Source organism: Adiantum capillus-veneris, chromosome 23 (genome assembly GCF_014529385.1).
Source record: "Adiantum capillus-veneris isolate H3 chromosome 23, ASM1452938v2, whole genome shotgun sequence".
NCBI classification, from domain to species: domain Eukaryota; kingdom Viridiplantae; phylum Streptophyta; class Polypodiopsida; order Polypodiales; family Pteridaceae; genus Adiantum; species Adiantum capillus-veneris.
The window spans coordinates 62,698,445-62,723,401 of record NC_140953.1 but is presented as its reverse complement, the minus strand read 5'-3'; positions in this window follow the sequence as shown (position 1 = coordinate 62,723,401).

Below are 24,957 nucleotides of genomic sequence, written 5' to 3'. Positions count from 1 at the left end.
CATCAGATGATTCTAGATCATCGACACTTTGCTTCTTTTATTCTTCTTGCTGCCTTTGCTCCATCTTTCGCTTAAGCTCATTGTGAATTCGTTGCCACATGGCGCTGGCAATTTCCCACTTTTCTTCAACTTCCTTCCTCTTTTGTTGCTTGATCCTTTCCAAGGCCTCTGTTTGCTTGCGTATCAAGGGAGCATTCTCGACTTCATTGTCTTATTTCTCATCAGCTGCTTCTCTTTGTTGGGTTTGATGCTAATCTTTCTTTTGTTGGTGGAGCTTTTCCCTCAATGCCTGAGCCTCTTTCATTGTCCTCTTGGCATGAGTGATGGGGATAGCTTCTGCCAAATGTGCAGTCTTTTTCTTTAACCGGATATATCCCAGGGTGTATGGGCTATCCTTCTCTTCCTCCGAAGATTGGTACTCAAAAGGAGTATCTCTTGGGTGGGACCCCTCTTCCTGGCTACTCCAAGCATCTGACTCGGTTTTCTCACTGTCATAATCCCTTAGAGGTGCACTTTGCCTTGTTTGTTTGAATCCAGGATTCGGCCCTGTAGAAGGTCATGCCACTGGTCTCACAGCTCTTTTGGACATGTGGATTAGATCTATCTGCGCTTTGGCAGGTGGTAGATCGTCGATCATGCCCAGTGCTTGATAGGCTATCTGTGTGAGCATTGGTCCTCCGTTCATGTAAGCTTTACTTCTTTGACCGCCCTTCAGGTTTGCTTCCACAATTGTGTCAAGAAGATAGTTGCCAAAGTCGCAACTGACCACCCTGCCTTCAGCCAAGTCCATCGCCATCACCATTGCCATATGAAACAAGGGTTCAGTATATCTAGGCGGCTTCTACACCTTGAAATGTTGTGATATAAGACGTAATGGCAGTTCCGTTTCTGAGTAGATCAGGTCTTGATATGTCAGCTTGTGGCCTCGTTGCTTCAAAATGGCTTTATCATTGTCTATTGCCTTCGTTTTTTGCAATAGATTGTGCTTCCCCTCTGGCAGGTGGAGTGCTTCATTGATGATTTCAGTAGTAATTTTTACCTTAACAACTGCCCCATCCTTGTCTGTCAGAGTTGCTTCCCCATTGTATTGAATTGAGCTTATGAGCTCATGAGCTCATCTGAAATCTGTTTCCCAAGGAGATAGTCATAAGAAGTTGTCGAGCTGTAGGCACTTGACCGTTGTTTGTACTTCTAGTTTCTGGTGCAAAGTCCCATTTCCAGTGGAAAGATGGTGGTCTTTACAATTTCTCCATCTGTTGCTTGGAACCTTCGGATGAAAATGTTTGTCGGAATTGCTTCAAGTACTTGTTCGATGAGGTGAGCTTTCTCAATTGATGAGATATCAGTTATCTCATAGGGTGCCACATTCCACTCCCTCTGAGCTTTCCTTCAAGTCATCTTGTTGCCAATTTTTAAGTGAAATCAGGTTTTAGACATTGATCAAAATTGTTGGAAAGTGTAAACTTGACCATAAAATGAAAAAGTGAGCTTAATTTTGTCAAAACCAGTCCAAATTTGACCAAATTTCACCAGTGCACCTAGGATTACTATAGGCACAAGACTGTAATGTAATAGATGGATCTTGGCAAAAAGGAACATGGATCACGATCCATGTTGCGAAGCATTTAAAAATTCTAACTTTGGGAAGTTGCTCTCGGACATAAGGGGATGCTACTCAGCAATTTTCTCTGGATTTAGAGCTGAAGGTACATGGATCGCGATCCATGTTGGGCAATATTTTGGAAATCTGATGATACCATCTAGTAGGGTTCATCTTGATTATGACTTGGTCCAAAAATTTTGGGATTTGGATCAATGGTTTGACACTTGGGCTAAATTTTGAAAATCATGTACAGATTTTGAGATTTTTGCTTTTTGAAGTGGATTTTGGGATTCAAATGGCTTGAAACTTCATGGCTTGGCTTTTTTTATCATACTGAATCAGATGGCATGGGTTTTACTTATTTTGGCCAAAAAGGTACATGGATCGCGATCCATGTTGGGAAGAATCTTGATACAGTTCTTGTGCACATTGGTTCCTATAGGTTTTCCACGTACACTGGTGAAATTTTTTCAACTTTGGACATTTTATTCCATAGATTGCCCCATTTTTTAGTTTATGGACATATTTTTTCCGTTTTGACCAAATCTGTTTCTGGCAACCACTTTTGGAGTCATGTTTTTCCTGAGATCTCTCCTTGCTTTGATTTCTAATGATTGAGGTCTATAGTTCATAGCTTTGCTTGGTTCCTTGGCAATTTCCCCCAGACATTGAATTCTTTTGAGAAGGCAAACTGAATCCTGCAAGTTTCACCATTTTTCAAGTAAACTTTTGCTTGGTTTTAATTCCATCACCATTCTTAGGTTACATTTGCTTGTCGATAGGCTTCGAGGAGAATGTAAAGTTTCCCAAATTACTTTAGTAGTAATTTTGATCAAAAGACCATTTACAAACTGAAAGTAGCAATCCAGGTGGGTTTGATGATCTTTAGAGCACTTTTTGTGATCATTTTGCAACACCAGTACTCTTGGTACATTGTCCAGCTAGTGAGCCACTTTTATCCTTATTTTGGCAAAAAGGAACATGGATCGCGATCCATGTTGGGATTCTTTTTGCAAAAAAAATCATGGGGTTTCATTCGTGAGCCTCTATTGTTGCTCCTGTAGAAGTTTCCATGATTTTAGGGTTTTTGAGAACATGGATCGTGATCCATGTTCCAACACCTTTTTCTACTTTTCTTAGCTTGGCTGATTCTGTCAGTTAGTTGGGGTCTACTGATGAACGTTTTCTTGTTTTTGATGGGTTTGGGACTTCCTCATTGGCCCTGTTAGTTTGCCGATTCTGTGACCTTGTACTGCTTCGATTTGTTGTTTTGGTACTATTGATGCAGTATGGGTCACACACACATGCTCTTGCAAGGTTAATGACCATACCTGTCAAATCTGGTGTAGTGAGATCCACCGAGGTGGGCGCAGCAGGCAGAAGAAACTCCGAAAAGTCTATGCTCCTGTGGCTCTCTCTATCTCTCTCTCTCTAAAATGCAAATGAGCTTTTGTTTCCCCTTTTGACTATATGATCCCAGTCTACCCGGAATGGCCCATTTATACCTACCTTCATTGCGCATATCTTATTGTTCATATCACCTGTGGTTCGAACCGTTTGTCATTCTGACACTCGGTTTACAAATGGCGTTCAATCTGCAGTTTTGATCCTTCAGAAGTTGGCTCAAAATTCATCTTCTATTGAATTTTTCCATATTTGCCATGTTTGAAGTGCTTGCTTTGAAGTATTCGTGTTTGCTTTCAAAAGTCGATTATGACTTTCCTGGCTCGACTTATCAATTTTTTGTTGATTACCAGTCATTTTTTGCTTTTTTGTAAAAGAAAATTATTTACAATAATTATTAGTCGGCCAAAAATTAGCCAAAATTAGTGTCTCCTCCCTTATATACATACTCTTATTCTGGTATTAGATGGTGATGGTATGGCTCATGCTTATGCCAACTAAGAGTCTGTCAGGCTCTGAAAAAAGAAAGGAAAAGAAAAGCAAAGGAACAGAAACGAAAAGAAAAGGAAAGAAGTAAGATGATAATAATGGTATATACAAATGATTAATCCAACCGCATTTCCCCCCTTCCTAGAGTGAGTCGTTCGTGACGAACATGTGTCAGAGTGAGTGAGAATAAAGCGCGTGTCTATGCATAACCGTATAGTGTGGCTCTATGATTCCAATGGAGGATATGCATGGGAAAACAAAATGTGGTGCAAGAGATAGGTGCTGAACAATATGTGTATACTATGAGAGATTGTGGTGTTTACCACGGGCCATTACCGCAAAACAAGAGAGAGGAATTCAAAATGAGGAGAGAGAAATCTTTTTGTTGTTCAAGCGGCATTTTACCGCCTGTATTACCGCGTGCATTTCCGCAAATATTGCAGGCCCATTACCGCTAAAGCCATAGACCCCCTTTCCCCTCCCTCTCCCCCCGCGGGTTACCATTTAAATCCAATACAACTCAAAATGTATTTACACACTACAGCTCCTACACTCTCCAGAATGCTTGCTCACTTCACTTAATGTCTCTTTCACTCTAAAAATTCTATACATAAATCATTGAACTCACAACAAAACCATTACAAATACTATTCATAAGCACATAACGAAACATTTCCAAATTATTTATATACTACACCAAGTGAAAGAATGGAGAGTTTTATTAATTCTCATCTTGTATAAGATCTCTACAAGCACTAGGATCCATATTTAGACCCATAGTATTCAAATCAATAAACAAGTTTAGAGATTCTTCCTCCTCTCCATCACCTCCTGTAGAATCATCATCGCTTTCTCCCTCTTCCTCCTCCTCAAGATGACTATTTGCAAGGCTTGGCTAACCTTCTTCAACTTCTACTACATCTTCCTCTGCATCTTGTGGTGATGGTATGATGGGATCAATTACTGGCTCAATGTCCGTCTCTGCAAAGATAGATCTACCCCGCGGCGTGACTAGAATGACATACCAAAGTCTTCTTTGATATATACATGGCACATAAAAGACCTGTACGTCACACACAAAGAATAAGCTGATATACATATATTAAATTTTTAATTGAAGTTAATTGCACATAGCCTAAATTACTTGCTCCCAACTACTACGATACACCAAGCTGTCAGTTTTTTCCCGATGGAATTGGGTGGAATCCACCATAATGAGCCCATTTTCATGTCTTTTGACCTCACCCGCAAACCATCGGCACTCAAAGAGGAATTTGTGAAAAGATCTGAAATCCACTTTGATTATTCTCTCTATAGTACCACAATATCTGACCTCATCTGTTGTTGTGTCAAAGTTTCCCATCACACCACAATCATTAGTGGTCCGACGCTCATCTATCTTGCGGGTGCGAAAATATCGGCCTTCGGACCAAATGGAGTTGAAAATGAGACCCTACAATCACAATGCACAAGAGGTTACATCGCATTTCATTAAGTGATTTGCATACATGCATACATAACATATACACACTCACCTTGCGCAAGCATCCTCGCACATACTCCCATTCTTTAGGGTTTATTTGTTCTCCTTGTGCTTTGGCATTGGTCATGGCATTATGGATCCACTCTAGTTGAATCAAATCGGGATATTTTGCAAGCTCTTTAGGAAAAGGAGGTGCACGTCTACCTCCATGAGACCTCTTCCATGCATCTCTATCCCTTTCTCTAGCTGCGCGGGCTTCCAAGTACATATTGACCCATTTGGTCATGATAGTGGCATTGAGTAAACAGTAGTTGTTGACTATGGCATGAAACTCTCTATCCATGACCAAGAGTGAGCCTTTTCCACTGGGAATGGTTGAGTGCTTCCTAGGATCCTCTTCTTCACTCCACATACGAGGCAATGATGGATCCATTGTGATGAGATACTGTGAGACATACACAAATGTCTCTTACACCACCCAACCTTCTGCCATGCTCGCCTAAAAACATTAAAACCAAATATTTTTTATTAGGAACTCCATAGCGTATAAATGCTATCTATATTGTATTGATTTTGCATACCTCCGGTTGTGACCTCAATCTAACAAAATCCTTTAAAGTCTTCAAGAATCTCTCCAAGAAGAACATCCATCTAGAGTGAACTACACCACAAATGGAAATCTCCTCAACCAGGTGAAGCAATAGGTGTATTTGGCTAACAAAGATTGTACGTGGTAATGCATCCTCAATAGAACACACTGCCTCTACTACTAGTTGATGGGCTACTGGTATGGCTTCTACTTCTATCTCCTTGGAGCTCACAAATCTACAGGGCACAAATAATATAGTAGATGAAAAAAAATTCCATTGTTCATGCATGCACAACATGATATAGTACTTGAAAAAAACCCATTACCTCACAATCTCACCCACTTTGAATATTGCAGCCTTTACCTTAGTGTCCCCATAACCACTAATAGTTATGGAAAGTACAAACTACAAACAATAAAACATCTTAGTGAATGTCAACCTATATATAAGGACACATAGAAACCACAAACTGTTCTACTCTTACCTGAAGGATTTTATGCCAATCATGGGATTTCAATCCATAAAATTGAGTGGAGCCACCCTTTTTGGTTTTTGTGAAAGCACCTTTGAGTGACCGCATATATCCCGTTGGCGTTCTGATGGATGCGATAACTTGCTTTGTCTGCTCTTGGTCTGCCTTTGACAGTATCCACGGTGCTTTTGGGAGAATCATCTTTCCCCGCTCCCCCATGCGGGGCGTGGCTGAAGGGGGGAGACGTCTCATGGCTCTTAAATCTTCCCTAGCACCCAATGAATCCTTCTTCCCAATTATGTGATCCCATATAGCTTGCCCAACATTTTTGAATACATGCATAGGGTCCAATAAGTGCTAAATTTTCAACGAAGCCCAATAGGGGAGCGACAAGAAGATTGAGTACCTCGACATACCCTTTGGAAACCCATTGGGAGGCGGTGAGGTACCATGATGCTCCTCCCAATGCTTTTCCCAATCAGCCATGTTCCAATGGAACGACTGCACTCCATTCATAGGGGGAGCATATCTACAATGTGAAGGAGGCAGGAAGTGATGGTTGTTAGGATAGATCACCTTCCCAAGAGGAGGAGGTCTCTTTGTCACAAGGGAAGGGCCACAAGTGGGACACGCACTATGTCCAGATGTTGCCAATCCTGCAAAGAAGTAAACAAACGTTACACATGAGATGATAAACCTAAAGAAAAGAGTACAATTAACATGTGCATACTTACCAGATACCTCTCCAAATCTTGGGTAATCATGCATGGTCCACATGAGGATGCACTTGATGACGGCTTTGCGGTCTCGTGGTGGCCCCGTGAAATGTCAATGACATCTATGCCTCTCCATAGTTCTTGAAGCTCATCAATAAGAGGCTGTAGATATACATCCATGTTTTTTACCTTGTGCTTTCCTGGAATGAGAAGTGATAGTAAAATGTTTCCCTTTTTTGTTGCCTCCCAAGGAGGAATATTGTAGTTTACAACCACCACCGGCCAAGTGCTCCATGAAGTAGAGCGGTGCCCAAATGGATTCACTCCATCACTAGCTAACCCAATTCTCAAGTGACAAGGCTCATCCCTGAACTCTGGCCATGTGTCCTCTATGTGCTTCCACGCTGGTGAGTCAGCTGGCACTCTCATAATACCATCTATGGAGCGATTTTTTGCATGCCAACTCAAAAGCTCGCTCATATCCTTCGATCTAAACATGTGTTGGATGCGAGGGATGAGTGGAAAATGCCTCAAAACTTTACGTGGAATTCTATTGCTCTGCATTCCCTCTTTGAACCTAAGCTCCCCGCACAATGGACATGTGTCACAATCGGCATGCTCATTACGAAAGAGAACACAATCGTTCAGGCAAGCATGAATGTGGGCATGTGTCACAATCGGCATGCTCATTACGAAAGAGAACACAATCGTTCACGCAAGCATGAATGCGATCATAATCCATCCCTAATGTAGTCACCACTTCACATGCTTTTTGTCTATTCTCTGGCATGTGATTGCCAGCTGGCAGCATCTTTCCTAGCAACCTATCACAAGAAGAAAGTACATTAAAAGCTAATTTATGCAATTTTGCAAGCATCCTTCACAATCTATATACATACCTCAAAAGTGCGCCGATACTAGCATTGCTCCATCTAAACATCGCCTGAAGGTTAAGGACTTCGAGAGATGCCCTTAAAATGGAGTAAGAGCATCTATCATATAGTGCGGTGTGTGCCGAATCGAGTAGTTCACTCCTCGTTCTTTCGGAAGCTTCTTTGCATGCTCACTCTTATTCATGCTCCTCCTCTCGTGCAAGGAGATCCTCAACCATTCTATGCAAATGGTCGTCTTCTGTATCCACGTAAGGAGATGGGATGTGGTCACTCGTAGAGGGAGCAGTAGTTGGCTGATTTGATGTGCTTCCTCCCTCTCTAATGGATTCCTGGCGCATGCGCTCTTCCACCCTCCTTTCCCCTCCTCCACCAACCACACGCCAATGAGATGTGACATCAATAGCCGCTACAATTCGAGGATCCTTTGTTTCCATCTGTGTACACTTGCGAGGATCGTCCCATAGTCCATAATCTTCTACATGGCTCAAGCATATCCGTCGAAGTCGAGCAATGGCACATTTGCACCGTACGCATGGGCATGGTAATCGCTCGGCCAACCACCGTGATCTATCCGGTTCATAGGACGGGCCAAAATCATCCCAAGCAACCTACATTAATAAATTACATACACTAATTAAAATCAAATTACCAAAAACTGTTAATAAAATATCAGTAAAAAGTAAAAATAAATAAATTTAACATGCATGGTAATCAAAACTTTTAGGTAAAAATGTCATTTTCAAAGTACTAGGAATACTTTTATTTTATATACATTTTATAAAAAACATGCATAGTACCAATAGATTTTGGAAATCAATTGTACTAATGTCAGAACGTGGCCATCTGTGTGGATGGGCCGAAATTGCGCCGCGATAATAGTCGCCGTAAATATTGCGGTAACAATGGCGGTAAAGCACGCCGTAATAGGTGCGAAAATTCAATTTTCAAATTTTTTTATAAATAGGGGCACCCGCATGCCCCACAAAATTCAAAACCCTAAAATTCGAATTGCATCATCTTCTCCACAGAAGCCGAGAACGCGAACCTCACAACCTTGAGCTTTTCCTCTATCTCTACTCTTCTACTCTCCACCATCTCTACTCTTCCACTCTCCTACCCTCTCCCAACAAGCTCTTCAATTCCATGTAAGTTTTGTTGTTATGTTTTTTTATTTTTTCACACGTATACACACATGCATGCACACACATGCATACACACACACTAATTAGTGCACGTGTTCTTTACACACTAATTAGTGTGTGCATTATGCATGCATACACATGCATAGACACACACACACACTAATTAGTGCATGTGTTTTTTACACACTAATTAGTGCATGTGTTCTTTACACACACTAATTAGTGTGTGCATTATTCTAATGCACACACTAATTAGTGTAAGTAAAGACACACCAAAACCTAAATTTGTTAATTATTAGTTACTTGCAAAATCTAAACTTGTTAAATTTGTTAAATTTATTAGTATGTGCATTGACCAATGTGATTGGATAATGCGCACACTATTTAGTGTGTGCATTGGTCAATTGGTGATTGGCCAATGCGCACACTAATTAGTGTGTGCATTGGTCAATTGGATTGGCCAATACACACACTATTTAGTGTGTGATTAGTGTGTGTATTGGTCAATTGGATTGGCCAATACACACACTATTTAGTGTGTGATTAGTGTGTGCATTGGTCAATTGGTGATTGGCCAATGCGCACACTAATTAGTGTGTGCATTGGTCAATTGGATTGGCCAATACACACACTATTTAGTGTGTGATTAGTGTGTGCATTGACCAATGGGATTGACCACTGCACACACTAATTAGTGTGTAGTTAGTCAAATTACACACACTAATCCCAAACTAATTAGTGTGTACGTTGGTGTGTAATTAGTCCAATTACATAAGCCAATGCACACACTAATTAGTGTGTGTTAACATACACTAATTAGTGTGCACACAAGCCAATGCACACACTAAGTAGTGTATGTTAACACACACTAATTAGTGTGTGCACAAGCCAATTACAATAGCCAATGCACATACTAATTAGTGTATGTTAACACACACTAATTAGTGTGTGCACAAGCCAATGCACACATTAATTAGTGTGTGCACAAGCCAATTACACAAGACAATGCACACACTAATTAGTGTATGTTAACACACACTAATTAGTGTGTGCACAAGCCAATTACACAAGCCAATGCACACACTAATTAGTGTATGTTAACACACACTAATTAGTGTGTGCACAAGCCAATTACATAAGCCAACAGTAATTATGTTAAATTAAACAGTAATCAACACAAAAACATAACATACCTCCATGATTAAGTCGTAGGTGACGTATTAGGCCCCAATGGCCGTCCAAGTGATCGCGCAATCGGTCACACTAATCATAAACACAATAATATCTTATTAGTCAATACACACACTAATATCTTATTAGCACTCAAGGCTTTGCAAGACTCTTTTATAGGTTGTAGACACACCTTGTTTTCTTTCCACATTGGATTCTTTCAACATTGGATACTATAGAGAATCCAATGTTTGAAAAATATCAATGTGTAAATTTTTAATCATATATTCGAATTTTTATACCCTAGTTTAATATTTGTCGTAATAAATGCAGACCATGTCTTCTTCTTCCACAACACGCTTTCGCAGCATTGAGGATTTCATGGCGGACAGGATTTCATATCTCTACGCTCTCTCTGCCTATCATTCACAGCCATCGCCTCAGCAGTCATCATCAGGGTTCGGCTGGTTTCGGGACGCTCTTGGTGGGTCCGCTGCCGTACCTGTGACCGATCTAGATGTAGAGAGGGCATTGCGTCTTTGGGCTGAGTGGTTAGGTTCGCAGCAGACCCTTACGCAATGCTATTCATCGGCGCAGCTAGAAGCTTTTGGATTATCAGAGGTCTCTACTACGATTGGAGGCACTCCGTACTTGCAGATTTTTCCAGCTACAGCTCCAGGTTCATCTTTTCCTTCACAGGGTCCAACGCCCCAGGGTCCGACGCTGTTGGGTGCGACGCCACAGGGTCCGACGCCACGGACGTCTACCTATCCATCACCTATCCCACCTTCTGCCCCAGATTCACGTCGGCGCTCTTCTGGCAATCAGCGCCAGGGCAGCTCGCGCGCTAGCACTGGTCGATCTCGACGAGGGAGCGAAGCTAGTTGTTGTTTTGGGGGCCCTAAGGATGGAAGAAAAAACGATTTACCCTACTCTTAGGAGACTATTCTTGAAAGAATACATACGAGAGGTAGTGCTTTGGGGTGTAGCCTCTCAGCTCCAGAAAGCCCAACGAGAGGAAGGAGAGTCGATGAGAGACTTTATTAGTCGACTGAAGCATTTGAATTCTCGTTGTAATCCAAATGAGTGCTTCAACAATAACCAATTGCTTGATAGATTCATTAGGGGATTACGACATGAGGATATCTACAATGGCTTAGTCATTAGAGGTATCACCACTTGGGAAGCAGTCACCACCAATGCGATCCAATTGGAGGATAATTTAATGATTCAAGGAGAAAGAGTGTCTGTTGAGCCTAAATCTATTAGCTCGCAAGCATCAGAGCATCAACCAATGACCCTAAAGCCTATTGCTAAGGATCCAAAGATATCTGAGATGACTTTAGCAGATCTCACCAAGCTATTCAAGAGAGTCTTAGAGACAATCGTGCTCCGCAAAACAATCATATGTATCCAAGAAGGGAGCAACAATAGTGCTCAGTATGCTATGGACTGCATAGTATCAGTGAATGCCCTAGTTTTAGAGTAAAATTCAATGGGAATTGCAATGCTGTGGAAGGTATGGTCATCAAGCTAAGGATTGCATAGTATTTAAGTGCGCGATGGCCAATAGACCAACCTTAGCATGGACAGACACACCTCGAGTACCTGCATTGATGTCGGCCCCACCTCTTGAACAAACAGCACAACACATGGTCCCTAGGGCCCAAAATGTTGTTCAAACAACACCCTTACCACCTCCAATGCTAGGACCACAACCACCACATCCGAGAATAACTTCTGTGAATCAAGTGGGTTGTGAGTCATCTATTTCTTGTTTGGAAGGCTGTGAGGAAGATATGGACCCTAATATTGCCTATGGGATGGATGTGCTTGAAGAAAGTCCACAATACTACATAGAGGACTATTAGGGACAAGTCAAACCTATCTATCAAGCAACTGCTCTTGCGGCAAGAGGCCAAAATATCAATTACACTGCTAAGAGACCACCTCTTCAATGCTATGAGTGTGGAGGTCCACATCGTGCAGCCGAGTGTCCTATTAGGCTACAAAAGAATGCCACACTAATGCAAATCAATCGAGCGAGCACGTCTACAATGCCGATACTCATGTGTAATCGATGTGGCATAGATCATTTGATTGTCCAATGTCCAAATAATCCAAATGCACCGAAGATTACGCCATTAAACTTGATTGAAGTTACCGAGGAGGCATCACAAAGTACACCTGTGGTACCAGTAAACGTACTCACACGATCGATGCTCCAAAAACAAAATTATATCCTTGAGGAAAGAGATGCGGCATCAATTGCCCAATCTCAGAAAAAGAAGAAAACACAAAGGAAGAGATTGCAAAAAGCAGCGAAGTCAAACCCTAGTTCAAAGACCAACATAGGGACTGGTGACGACCCCGTATATATGAACGACGCTGAAGAGGATTTTGATTCAGTTGAAACCACGGAGACCAAAACAACCACTAAGATAGAAACCAACAAGGAAGATCTTCATGAGCCACAATGGCAGGGATCCAAGAAGAAGATAGGAACTTATCCAAACCCTACAGAGGAGATCGAGCGAGTCAAGCAATTAAGGAGTTTGGCAGAAGATACCCAAAGGGATCTAGGACTAGCACCTAAGCAAATCCAGATTACAGACACCGTGTTCCCTACGCAACAACAACCTCACCAAGTCCATAGACCCTTAGCAATACCTAGTGTCATCCAAGAAGAAAGTGACTTAAAGTCATGGGAAAGTGGGCGTACTCACTTCTTGATAGAAAGAATGTTTATAGAGGGACTACCTCATCCTATCAAAGAAATGGAGATCCCATCTTCCCCACATCAAGGGACTGAAGTGAAAAAGGTGCCGTTAAACATTTCCAAACTGATGGATTTCATGTCTTCAAAAGTTAGAACCACCATCATGTCCAAACTATATAAAGACCCTGAGTAGTCTTAGCTCTTCGAGCCTTCCTCAATGGAGAACTAAAGTTTGGGCTACCACAATTTGCACAGATGGATGGAGCTGGGGAGATGCCAATAGAGGAGCAACACTTAGATCCACAACCCAACCTAGATGAGAACCTTATTATAGAAATACATGTTAACAAGTTGGGACAATACTTTGAGGGTACATTGCAAGATGCCCAGATGAGCTAGAGATACGTGCAGAAGAAAGACTAGTATCATTGTTTCTAGAGGGACTGCTAAACAAAGAACTTCATGTTATATTGTATACCAAGAAACATGCGACCCTAAAAGAGTGTGTGCCAGATTCTATTGACTTAGGAGACAATTGTGATATTTTCAATGAACAAGCTGTCCCTAAGGATAATCTAAGGGAGAAAATAGTATCCACCAAACCAACACAAGTGGGAGCAGCTGCTACAGCACCTCATACAACCATAGAAGACATGCTTAAAAGGATGAATGAAATGATAAATAATATGCAAAAATCACCTATGAGGGGACCAGGGCAAGGGATACCTCAATGGGTACAACCAATTAGGCCGCATAAATGGTGCAATCGAGAGTAAACGGACCAACCATGACACCAATGAGTGCTATTACTGACCAAAGTATGATGAAAATGTTCATTATGTGCCTATGAGGCCGCAAGGACAACCCATGTACAAATATCAGCCTAATATGGCCCCATCTCAAAGACCACCAATGGGTATGGATAGACCTCAACCAGTGTTGGGTCAACAACCTCCATATCCTGAACATAATGCCTATAAAGTACATGCATTCAGAGTGCTCAACTTTTGGTCACATCTGAACTTGCTTCTCTCACATTTTCAGCTATGACTTAGACCTACACACTTTCCTCTCCCAGCCACAATGTGGGCTCTCCATTGCGACTCTCATTACCACAATTTTGGAGCATCTACAATCACTCATCATCCATACACATACTACATCACATGTCACTTTGGTCCCATAGGTAATATTTGACTTCCGAGCACGATAATAAAATCTCTCTCTCTCTCTCTCTCTCTCTCTCTCTCTCTCTCTCTCTCTCTCTCTCTCTCTCTCTCTCTCTCTCTCTCTCTCTCTCTCTCTCTCTCTCTCTCTCTCTCTCTCTCTCTCTCTCTCTCTCCTAGGACAAAAGTCAGTGGGCTGGTCGCACACAAAGCTACAGCAGTTGGGAGCTGGCTAGTGCATAGTGGTCTCTCGGCCGCATGTGCAGCTTGTGACCATCTTGTGGAGAGTCAGCGTCACTATCTTTGGGATTGTCCTTCGGCACAACAGGTGTGGCTTCGAGTTCTTCGACTGATGCCTGCTCTTTCCACGGCTCCACACTACACTTGAGGAGTAGCGGCTTGGTCCACCCTGCTCTTTCCACTGCTCGACAGTACACTTGGGGAGCAGCGGCTTGGTCCACCCTCACCGGCCCGACACTTCAGTTTGAGCTATCTTCCACCAGCAGGATGATATGTATGCAGGAGGGGCGACCTACACTCCAACCACCACAGAGCTTACTCCACAGGAGTGGTGCCGTGAGAGAGAGGAGTGTTGGGAGCTCATCAGTGGCCTGACAATTTGGTTCATCTGGTGGGCCCGTTGCTTCCGCATCTTTGAGGCTCGCCCTGTGCCACCAACAGAGACTGTTCGCAATTTTTGGCTAGAGCTGATCCTCACTCCCAGAGGACAGCTCGAGAGACTACAGGGCAGCTCCGACCACATGCGGGAGCGCAGAGAGGCTTTCCTTCGACTCTGGCATCCTGGGCCTTTCTACACCATGGTCCAGGCTGTACTCCAATGACACTACCAACCACCTGTGTGGCTTTTCCCTCCCCCCATTTCTTGATTTAGCCCCATTGTACATATGCTGGTTTTTTCATTGGGAGAGTCTCCCCACCATGGTTGTTGTAGCCCTCTCTTGAAGAGGTGGTTGTAGCCCTATGGGCAGTTTCAGTAACTAATAGAAGGATCGTTTTCTCGAGAAAAAAAAATCCTCAACATCAAAGTCTGGTGTTCAGCGCTTTAAAAATACAACCGGGTTTCTACAACAACGGGAGAGCGACCGATCTTGCATAGTGGTCGTCTGAAAGTTTCACTTCAAATATACCATGGCCTAGCATGATGAGCTCCAAAATACTGCCTTCAAATTCACCGAGGGAAAACTGGAGCCAGTGTTGAAAGGTGCCACGTGAAGGAGAGGGGCCAACCATAGCCCCAATCAGTGTCCACCCAAGGTAATGTCTAGTGGCTACCTCAACACTAGCTAGGTCCTCTGTAGTCAAGTCATATGTCAAGGTGAAGGGTGCATGTGTAGTTTTTGTGACACCCGAAGCAAAGGAAGAAGTTCAAAATTTTGAAGCGCTCTCTCTCTCTCTCTCTCTCTCTCTCTCTCTCTCTCTCTCTCTCTCTCTCTCTCTCTCTCTCTCTCTCTCTCTCTCTCTCTCTCTCTCTCTCTCTCTCTCTCTCTCTCTCTCTCTCTCTCTCTCTCTCTCTCTGGGATAAGGAGAAACTATCATAGCGTACACCATCTACAAGGTGATGGAAGCAAGATATGAAGATTGAACCCAAAACTAGTCTAGCCAAATATAGTTGGGAGAAACTCAATTGAGGCACCTCTGCCATTAGTGGGGATGGAAGAAATGCAAGCTTTCAATGTCTACGTAGAGTTACAAGCTATGGCAATTTGTTGCTTCTGATGATAGTTTACTCTTTCTTCTCTCTCTCTCTCTCTCTCTCTCTCTCTCTCTCTCTCTCTCTCTCTCTCTCTCTCTCTCTCTCTCTCTCTCTCTCTCTCTCTCTCTCCATATATATATATATATATATATATAAAGCCCCCACGCTCGTGGCCATCCTTCTACTGGAATGCATTATTTTTATGAATTTTACCTTTCTATGTTGGAGTTTGTTTATCATGATGCAAAGCATGCGGAGAATGGGTTTAGTCCCTGCATGTTATTAGCAGGTTTTCAACCTTGATTACCATTTCTTATGAGGTTGCCTACTATAGAGAAATGACACCAAGTCAAGGACTTGGTCGATGCAGATGACCTAAGCAAGCATATTATTTCCTAGAAAGTTGCGACGAGGTATTCTTGAATGTTTCAGTACTTTCAAAAAAATTGAAACCTGATTGAGAATTTAGACACCTCTTAGTTGTAGTAACTCATTTAACATACTCAAGTGAGTTATGAATTGAGTCTACACATGATTGTACTTGTCCAGTTTTGGATACAAGCAGTTGCAAAGGGACAACAACTTGGAAAATCAAGATGCTTTTCTTGGTTTCGTTGAAGCTCCTACTACACCATGTATCGGTGAAATGGATAGTTTGCCTGATAAGTAATGCCAGGCCAAGGACCAGGGCCAAGGGCTAGGACATGCATGTGGTCAAGCGGTGCTATATTTAGATAGCTAAGAGCCTATCTATGGCATGGTTGGGTGGAGAGCTGCATGGTCTAGTCCCCTATGGTCTTAGATTTGTCTTCATAATCTCAAACCAAAAAAATTGACATCTTTCTTAAGAACTTCATACGTGCATAGGACATTGACTAGGTGCTAGCCCTAACATCCTTGTCAAGATTGCCTTTGCCTTTGTCCTCTAGCGTGCTCGTGCATTTGCCTTTGGCTTCACAATCCGAAGCCAAACAAATTGGCAGCTTCCTTGAGACCTTCGTTCATGCATAGTTGTTAATTAAGTACTAGAGAAATCGCTTTTCATAGCCGATAGTTGGACTTGGTTCATCTTCACCGCTAGAGAAGAGGAGAATGTGCATGTACCACATTGGCTCAAGGATGGGACTTGCAAAATTTCCTCAATCCCACCAAATGCATAGCATCACATAACGTTGGCACAAGGGGGAGGGAAATGTCCAAAGCCTCTCACCTTTTCCACTTGCATTGAAAAACCCCCTATGAATGGACTTGCCTCACCTTTGCACGATTTCCCCATTGCATAGCAAAGAGCACACTAAGGTGCATTTCAAGATGTCGTTGACTATAGAAAACCCTCCTGTAGTGCTTTTGGAAATGCTCTCGGCACAAATTTGTCACCCACTGTCTGCACTTGCATTTCAAAACGCTCTCTAGAATTTCTCCACTTGAGAATGTGCCTCTCAAAGTGCACCTAAAAATGTTGATCAATAGAGGTTCCACCACATGCAAGGTCGCTTGAGCCCCAGCCAACGGTGTTTTAAAAAGAAACAAAAAAACACTAGGACTTGAGGTTGCTGGTCCGAATGAGGAAAATCATATGGTCCCCCAGCTCCTCTTCTCTTCTTCACGATGTTGAGTCTCTCCATGATCAATGAGCCACTTGCCCTAATACCACCAACTTTTTTACCTTAGAAGCATGCCATCTTGAGCACCATTTGCATCATAGAAAATTGAACTATCTACGTCCTAAAATCCCCATTCATGAACTGTCAGCACATCATGTCCAAACATTCCTAGACAATGAACTTTGCAGCACATCTTGTGCACAATCTAGCCAACAACAAGGGATTGTTGCACACATCCATAGTGTTTTTATCTATCGCACTAGTCCCTTGCCAGATGCATGTGCCTTGAACTCCAACCCATGGGTTCAAAAATCGATAACTTGAATTCCAAAACATGGATCCAAATCATTTGAAGCGAGCTTATTTTGCCCCTCTCTGCTGCTCACAGGCCTCTCCTTGACTGAAGCTAGTTGCAACAACCACCAACTCACTAGAAATCTTACGTAGTGGCCACTATGGCCACCAACATGTGTGCAAGGCCGATCTCTTCTGTCAAATTTCTATGACCGTTATCTTTGTCTAGCTTGCATTTGCCTTTGTCCTTTTGTGAGTTCCTACTTTTGCCTTTGGCTTTAAATTTTTGAGACAAACAAAGTGTCTTCTTGCATTTATAACAAAGGCTCTTGGACCTCACGAGTATCGAGGCAACTAATTAAGCACTAGTCTTGTCGTCCTAATCAAGAATGTATTTGCCTCTTTCCTCTATCAAGCTCGTGTAGTTGCCTTTGGCTTCATTAGTAAACTCATGTATTTGCTTTTGGTTTCACATTCATGCTCATCTTTGAGCGTTTCAAAATGGTATGCTCAACGGGAAGCAAGTTGCCTCCAAAAAATGCTTGTTTCTCAGTTTCTCTTCTCCGTGTGGTAATCTCCTTCCATGAAATCACTGAGCCAAGCACTCTGATACCATGTCACAGTCGAAGATGTAGAAGTGTGTGTGTGTGTGTGTGTGGAGAGAGAGAGAGAGAGAGAGAGAGAGAGAGAGAGAGGATATCGTGCGGAATCAACCATTTGGGCAATGAGTAATTAGTGATTATACAATGGTGGCAAGGTGCTGCTTATATATTAGTCTTGGGGGCTTTAAGTACCCCCTTAAGCAAATTTCCCTACACAAGATTTGACAAGTAAAATAAATATTGGGATCACATTAGGCTTGTCACTTGAGATGCTATAAAATTGGGTGGGGGGGGGGGGGGGGTCGCCCATGTTTTTTTGGGTTCAAAAATGCTTCTTAGATTTTTTAGCCTTTCTAAAACAATTAGAAAGTGATAAAATCATTAGGCTGAATTTAAGTAGAATCAATGTTCGAGAAAGGATTGCCTCGGCTTAGCCTTGAGCCGGCTGAAAATCGAAACTAGGTGGTTGCAAACCATGGTAAAAGGAAGAAAAACTGGTGAAATATGTGAGAAAATAGTTTTACAATCCTGCAAATTTTAAATTTACACTAGTATTTCCAGTTTGCTTCTTTGTGGGGAGGAAACTCAGCCAATTGTCGCTTAATAAAAGAGACTTTCTTGAATATTGACTAGAATTAACTTATTGAATGCAAGAAAAGTGAAGCCATGTAAAGGTGTGAAATGAAATGTGAAATAAAAAAAATTCATATATATATATATATATGTGTGTGTGTGTGTGTGTGTATAAATATAAATATAAATAAATATATGTGTGTGTGTCCATAGAATTTACTAGAATTATGCAAGCTGAAGCTTCACTTTAATATTCTCAAATAATAGGATGCAAGAAAAGTAAAGACATGTCAAGATGTGAAATGAAAGTGAAAAAAAAGATCCTTTTGCTGTTTTAAAATTGAAATAACATTTAAAGTATGTTTTAAAATTGAAATAACATTTAAGATAAGTCTCAATAATCACTGGAGACATTGAAAGTATGTCTAACCCAACCTTCCTCTAAGGCTTCTTTTAGAAAGCCAAAAACCTAAGTACAAGCAAAAGGTGAATGGCAAAAGGTTTCTTGTAAATTTTGGATAAAAGTATGAAGTTACTTGTAACATGATCATAATTTGGATTTTTCCTATGCCAAAAGCAGTAAAGGAAATTGTATCTCTCAGCTTTTAGTGAAATTCCACATGATCATAATTTGGAATTTCCTATGCAAAAAGCCATAAAGGAAATTGTATCTCTCGCTTTTAGTGAAATTCCAATTTGCATCAAGGTGATCCTCCAAACTAGCCAAGAATTTTCAATTCTTGTCCTTTAAAAATACACTAAAGGCCAATCTTTTGTGAACACTCCCTTGGAAGATTCTTTTGTAAGGCATCTTTTAATAAAGACAAAACTAACAACTTTTACACATTGAAGTGTAAGGGATTGGTTGCAAATTGTGTGTAATGGTGTTGAAGCTATAGCCGTCCAAGCTTCATCAAGAGTAAGCTCACCAAAAACCTTTTTTTTATCCAATCAAAATATCCGCTTCTCCTAGAAATTGACCACTTAAAGCAAATTTCAATCGGGCTATAGTGAAAACAAATCAAGTTTTGCTTCTAGATCTTGGGAAAACTTGGGTAAATTAAACTTGAAAAAAATGTAAACTCGAGTACCCGCGTTTACTTTGCCCCCTAGCGTGGTCCTCCCCTCCAACCTTGGAGGATTGAACCCACAACCCAGGGGATGAGAGCCTTGTGCATTGATCACATCACCCAAATACACCACTTGTGGAATGTAATTGTTCTCATGAAATTTTGACGTGGAGATGTATTTTTGTACAATGCTCTCTTAATGTCGGAACTCTAGAGTGATGGGAGCCTTTGATCTCATCTCCCATGCATGTGTTAGAAGGGCTTCACATGTGAATTGACAGCATTGAGCTTACGCCAACAATTTTGTTTGTATGCTGCATTGTGCAAATTTTGTATGTTCGTTCGTTGTGAGAGTGGCGGGGGTAGAAAGAGCAATTTGTAATTTCTGCCAAAGTTGTCAAAGCTACACCCCATCGACAAAGTTTTCTTAGCTCATGTAGTAGCAATTAATCCCCGCTTGTGTGAACGTGCTCTTAGATATAGCTCGGGAAGGGTTTGGGGGGGGGGAAGGGGGGCAATTGTGCATGCACCATGTGAATCTCATGCTTGTGGAATATGACTCCCATACGTTTGTGACTTGTCTTGTGAGAGTGGCAATCTGGAGAGGATGAGATAAGAGTGTGCACTTTTGTGTGTGTGTGTGTGTGTGTGTGTGAGAGAGAGAGAGAGAGAGAGAGTCAACGTAAGAATTAAATTGGTCTCCTCAAACCTTCTCTTGAGGGGGCCCACACGGTGGGGGGTTGGCCGTTATTGGGGCACCCTCTCTTGCACCCTGCAAACAACAATGCATGGTGATTAGAGCGGATTCGCACACCGTGGTGCCACCCCTGCTCTAACTCCAGCCCCTCACGAAATCAAGGCATTCGTGTGGGCAAGGGTAGCATGGCAACCGAGATGGCAACATTGAACAAAGCCTAGAAAATCTCCATTGTGCCAAAAACGGCAGAGTTGGCTTCTCTTTGCCATCGTTATCCGGCGGTGCAGTGTCAATGCCTTTCTCCTCTCTCTGTCAAACGGATAGTTACGGGCTACTTCTTGCGTGAAAACTCTCTCTTCTCTCTTTCTCTCTCTCTCTCTAAGAGTTGTAGCCGATCAATATGTTCCATGTGGTAGACTATACACGTGCAAACGCTCTGCTTTATAGCAGGCAGCGTACAATGATGGAGTGGGGTGGGGGTCGAATCGGCGGAAGTGCTATCCCAACGTGTGAAAGCTCCCTTACTCCATCCCTCTCACATTTCATCATGGCCGCACGCAGTCAAGTCACAAGTCAAAAGATTTTAACTTTAAAAATGTGCCAAAAGGCCTACACTTCTTGTGGAAGTTCCACAAGGAGAGAAAAGGATGCTCAAGAAGCGAAGAATAACAAGTGAAAGGCCACGACAGCTTTCAAAAACAATAAGAAAGTGATAAAATTGTTTAAACTGGTATCAATGTTTGGGAAAGGATTGCATCATCTTAGTCTTGAGCCGATTGAAAATCGTGACTAGCTAGCTGCAAACCATGGTAAGTGAAAAAAAACAGATAAAATATGTGAGAAAGTCGTCCAAACATTTTACAAATTTTAAAATTTTTGCTAGTATTTCCGATTTTTTTCTTTGTGAGGAGGAAAGTCGATCAGCAGCCTCTTAATAAAAGAGACTTTCTTGAATGTTAGAGCTCATTGGAATCAAGCTATAAAATGCAAGAAATGTAAAGGTGAAATAAAAAGAACTAATTAATTTATGTGTGTGTAGAATTTATTACAATTATGCAAGGTGAAGCTTCACTTTAGCATTCTAAAACAATAGAATGCCAGAAAAACATATATGTGTGTGTGTGTGTGTGTAAAATTTACTAAAACTAGTAAAACGGCGCCGCCTTCGACGGCGACATGGCCCTTTTATCCTCAAGTCTCTTACTCTTAATAAATTTTATAAAAGTAGATCAAGAAAAGTACTCTCTTTCTCTCTCTAGTATTTTGAGTAGAGCTCGAAAATTACCTAGGTCTAGCCTTTAATCCCACCTTCAAAATTTGAAATCTACCTTAAAAGAGTCGAAAAATCTTGTGTATCTGAGAATTAAACCAAGTTTTTTGAAAAATAACTTATCGTGCCCTAGTTCTAAGGACTCTCTCTCTCTCTCTCTCTCTCTCTCTCTCTCTCTCTCTCTCTCTCTCTCTCTCTCTCTCTCTCTCTGTGCACCACGTCTCGGTAGTCTAGCTAGTGTAATCTCACCTCCAAAGTTTGAAAGTTACCTCATACAATACATTTTGAGGATGAAAAAACCTACATATCTTGGAAAACAATTGTGTATTTTTATCTAGATGCTCTTAAATTTTGGCAAACAACCTCTTAGGCTGTTCTTAGGACGACTTGATGATAGAGAGCACTCGTCCACACTGGCACACAACCATTAGTAGTATAAAAAATCCTTCACTTGGGCAACACCCCCCCTCGAAAGTGAGGGTCTTCCACTCACTTACAAACATGAATTGTGAAGAGTGGAGTTTTAACTAACGATCACCTACAATAGCAAATGCCAAAATGATTTTTTTCCAAACTGCTGCAACGAATGAAAGCTAGAGGGAAAATGATTTGGAGGACATGCACTCATTCTCACAACCCATCAAAACTCAGAACTGTAAGTTCTTGCCCTCACAACCTTGCAAAAAGATCACATTCATGCCATATTGAGAGGCTTTCGTGTGCTTAAAGTCAATAAAACACATGGAGACTTCATCTTATTGAGATGTGCATGGTGGTAAAGGCAAGCCTTTGAAAGAGCCTTGCATACATGGCCTTGGCCTCATTAGAATATAAGCAAGAGTCTTGTGGGCCTCCATGCTCCTGCACCCATAGCTAAGAGTTCCTTCAAAAATACACCTATCTACTTCAATTTACCAAAATAGACTCACGTCTCTCTCTCTCTCTCTCTCTCTCTCTCTCTCTCTCTCACACACACACACACACACACACACAAACAGAGATCTAGAGAGAGAGAGAGAGAGAACATGATGGTTTCAAGTCTCTCTACCCTAGGGCTGTGACATAGATTGAGGCCAAGAAGACAGTAGATACAAAGAGAATAGCAACAAACACATGAAGAAGCCTCCAATATTGTGGCTACCAATCCTTGAGAGCTAGAGACTCCGAGATGGGTGGTAGACCACAGAGAGAGAGAGAGAGAGAGAGAGAGAGAGAGAGAGAGAGAGAGAAGACGGTCGTGATCACCTGCCAAGCTGAGACGTCACCAAAGATTACTAAGAAGAAAAACAAAAAGACACATGCAAGGAATTTTCCATGTCCGTCAGTTTCTTCTCTATGCTTATCAATGGATCCTCCAGAGGCCCTATTCCTATCAATCTCAACTTGGGAGGCCCACATGGCCTCAATGCAAGTGCATAAAGAAAAGCTACCCATTGCATGCCATAGCCTATGTGTAGATCAATGATGTGAAGTGTTGTATATTTGATAAGGTGTTATCTAGTATTACTTGTTAAGAGTTAGATGGTAGAACTCCCTATCAGATTGACATTGTAAAATACACATAAGGCCTGTAGCATATCGCATGCGGGTAAAGACATCCTAGTTAGAGACTTGGCCAAGCTCCTCCTTGGAAGAGGGCATGAGCCTAGCTTCAAGTACCTTGGTTAAATAAAAAGCCAATCTTTGGAAAGGAGTTCCACTCACATGATCTCTCTTGTAGCTGAGACCTCATACCACCGTTGTGCACGCAAGTAAAAGATGCAGGAGCTTGAGGTTTGATTTTTGAGTTTTCTCAAATTAGAATCTTTGTAGGGGGGAGATGCTCTAACTCGGGCTCATGCACCATCATCACTGCTGCAAGAGGGAGTTTGAGGGCTATTGATGATTTGCGATCCTGTCATGATCCTTGTTTGAATGCTTTGGTGTATGTCTAGATCCATCCGATCACCATTACCATGAGACGTCGCAAAGAGCTGCGTATTTGGGTGATGAAAATTTGAATGCTCTCTGCTGGGTATATTGAGAAGATCTAACCATTGTGTGACGCTTTGAGCCTGGCCAACTTTCCAGGATGATTGCGGTGCTTAAGGTGAGGTGATCTCAGTAACACCAATATAAAGAGAGGTGTCGACGCAAAATGGCACTTTCCATGAGCTCAATCGCATCAGAGATGAAATGGCACTTTCCATGAGCTCGCCCATGAAACCTGAGGTTAGCCCAGCTCATGAGTATCGAGTCTTTGCCTATCTACATTGTAGTCTACATGTTGTGGCTCATAGAGGTCTGTTGTCAGCACCGTCACTGTCACTCCACTCCGACTCAGCACCAACTATTGGGTTTTTGGGGACTTGGGATACTTGGGGGCGGCAACGCTGCACTATAATTGATCTCGAGAATGCCGTCAACAATATTATATAAGATCATTGTGTGATGTAAAGTTACGTGCAAGAAATCGTTGGGAATAGTGCAAGAAATTGTTGGGAATAAGCACGAACAATGTTTCACCTGCATCATTAGGAAAAATATGAACCCTCTAGGGGCCCTTTGGGATTAAGGTTAATTAGAGGCCAGTCAATAGGAAGAGGGTGGTGGACACACTCTATACCCTCAAAAAAGTAGGGGGACAAGGTAGCCTTACACCTCTTTATGGCCTCTTACCTAGTGAGAAGGTAAGGGAGGTGGCTAGGGGAAAGGGGGAGGGGGGGGGGGGACCACTTTGACCTTTTTTTCCCCCACTTTTTGGTCCGGATTTAAAAATACACTAAAAAATTCAAATTTCAAATTTTCCCTCTTTTAAAGGTCCCCAAACTTATTTCATGGTCAAAAAAGTATTTTTGACCTCCAAAAGTCAAAAACGTGCACTAAAAAATACAAAAATTTGAATTTTTTCAAAAAAGTTCAAAACATCATTTTTCACCCTCCAAAGTCTTTCCAAACCTATTCTATAGCTAAAAAGTGATTTTCTCTCTCTACAAACTCTTTTTTAAGCTCTCCATTGCTGCAATAACCACATGCACCCCCTATAGTGTAACACTATCTCTCTACTAACTTTCTCCCACCTCCATTGTAGCACCAAGCAAACTCCTCCCCCATCTCTTCCCTTTGGCCACCACATAGTTTCACACCAAGTTAGCTCCTCTTCCTTCTCTCACCTCCATTACACCATGAAACAAGATTCTACTCCTTCTAATTCTATTCACTCACACTACATGGAAACCTCTACTCCCGAAGATGGAAAAAATATGAGCTCACATGACTTGAATACCACAACAATAGGACGTGTGAA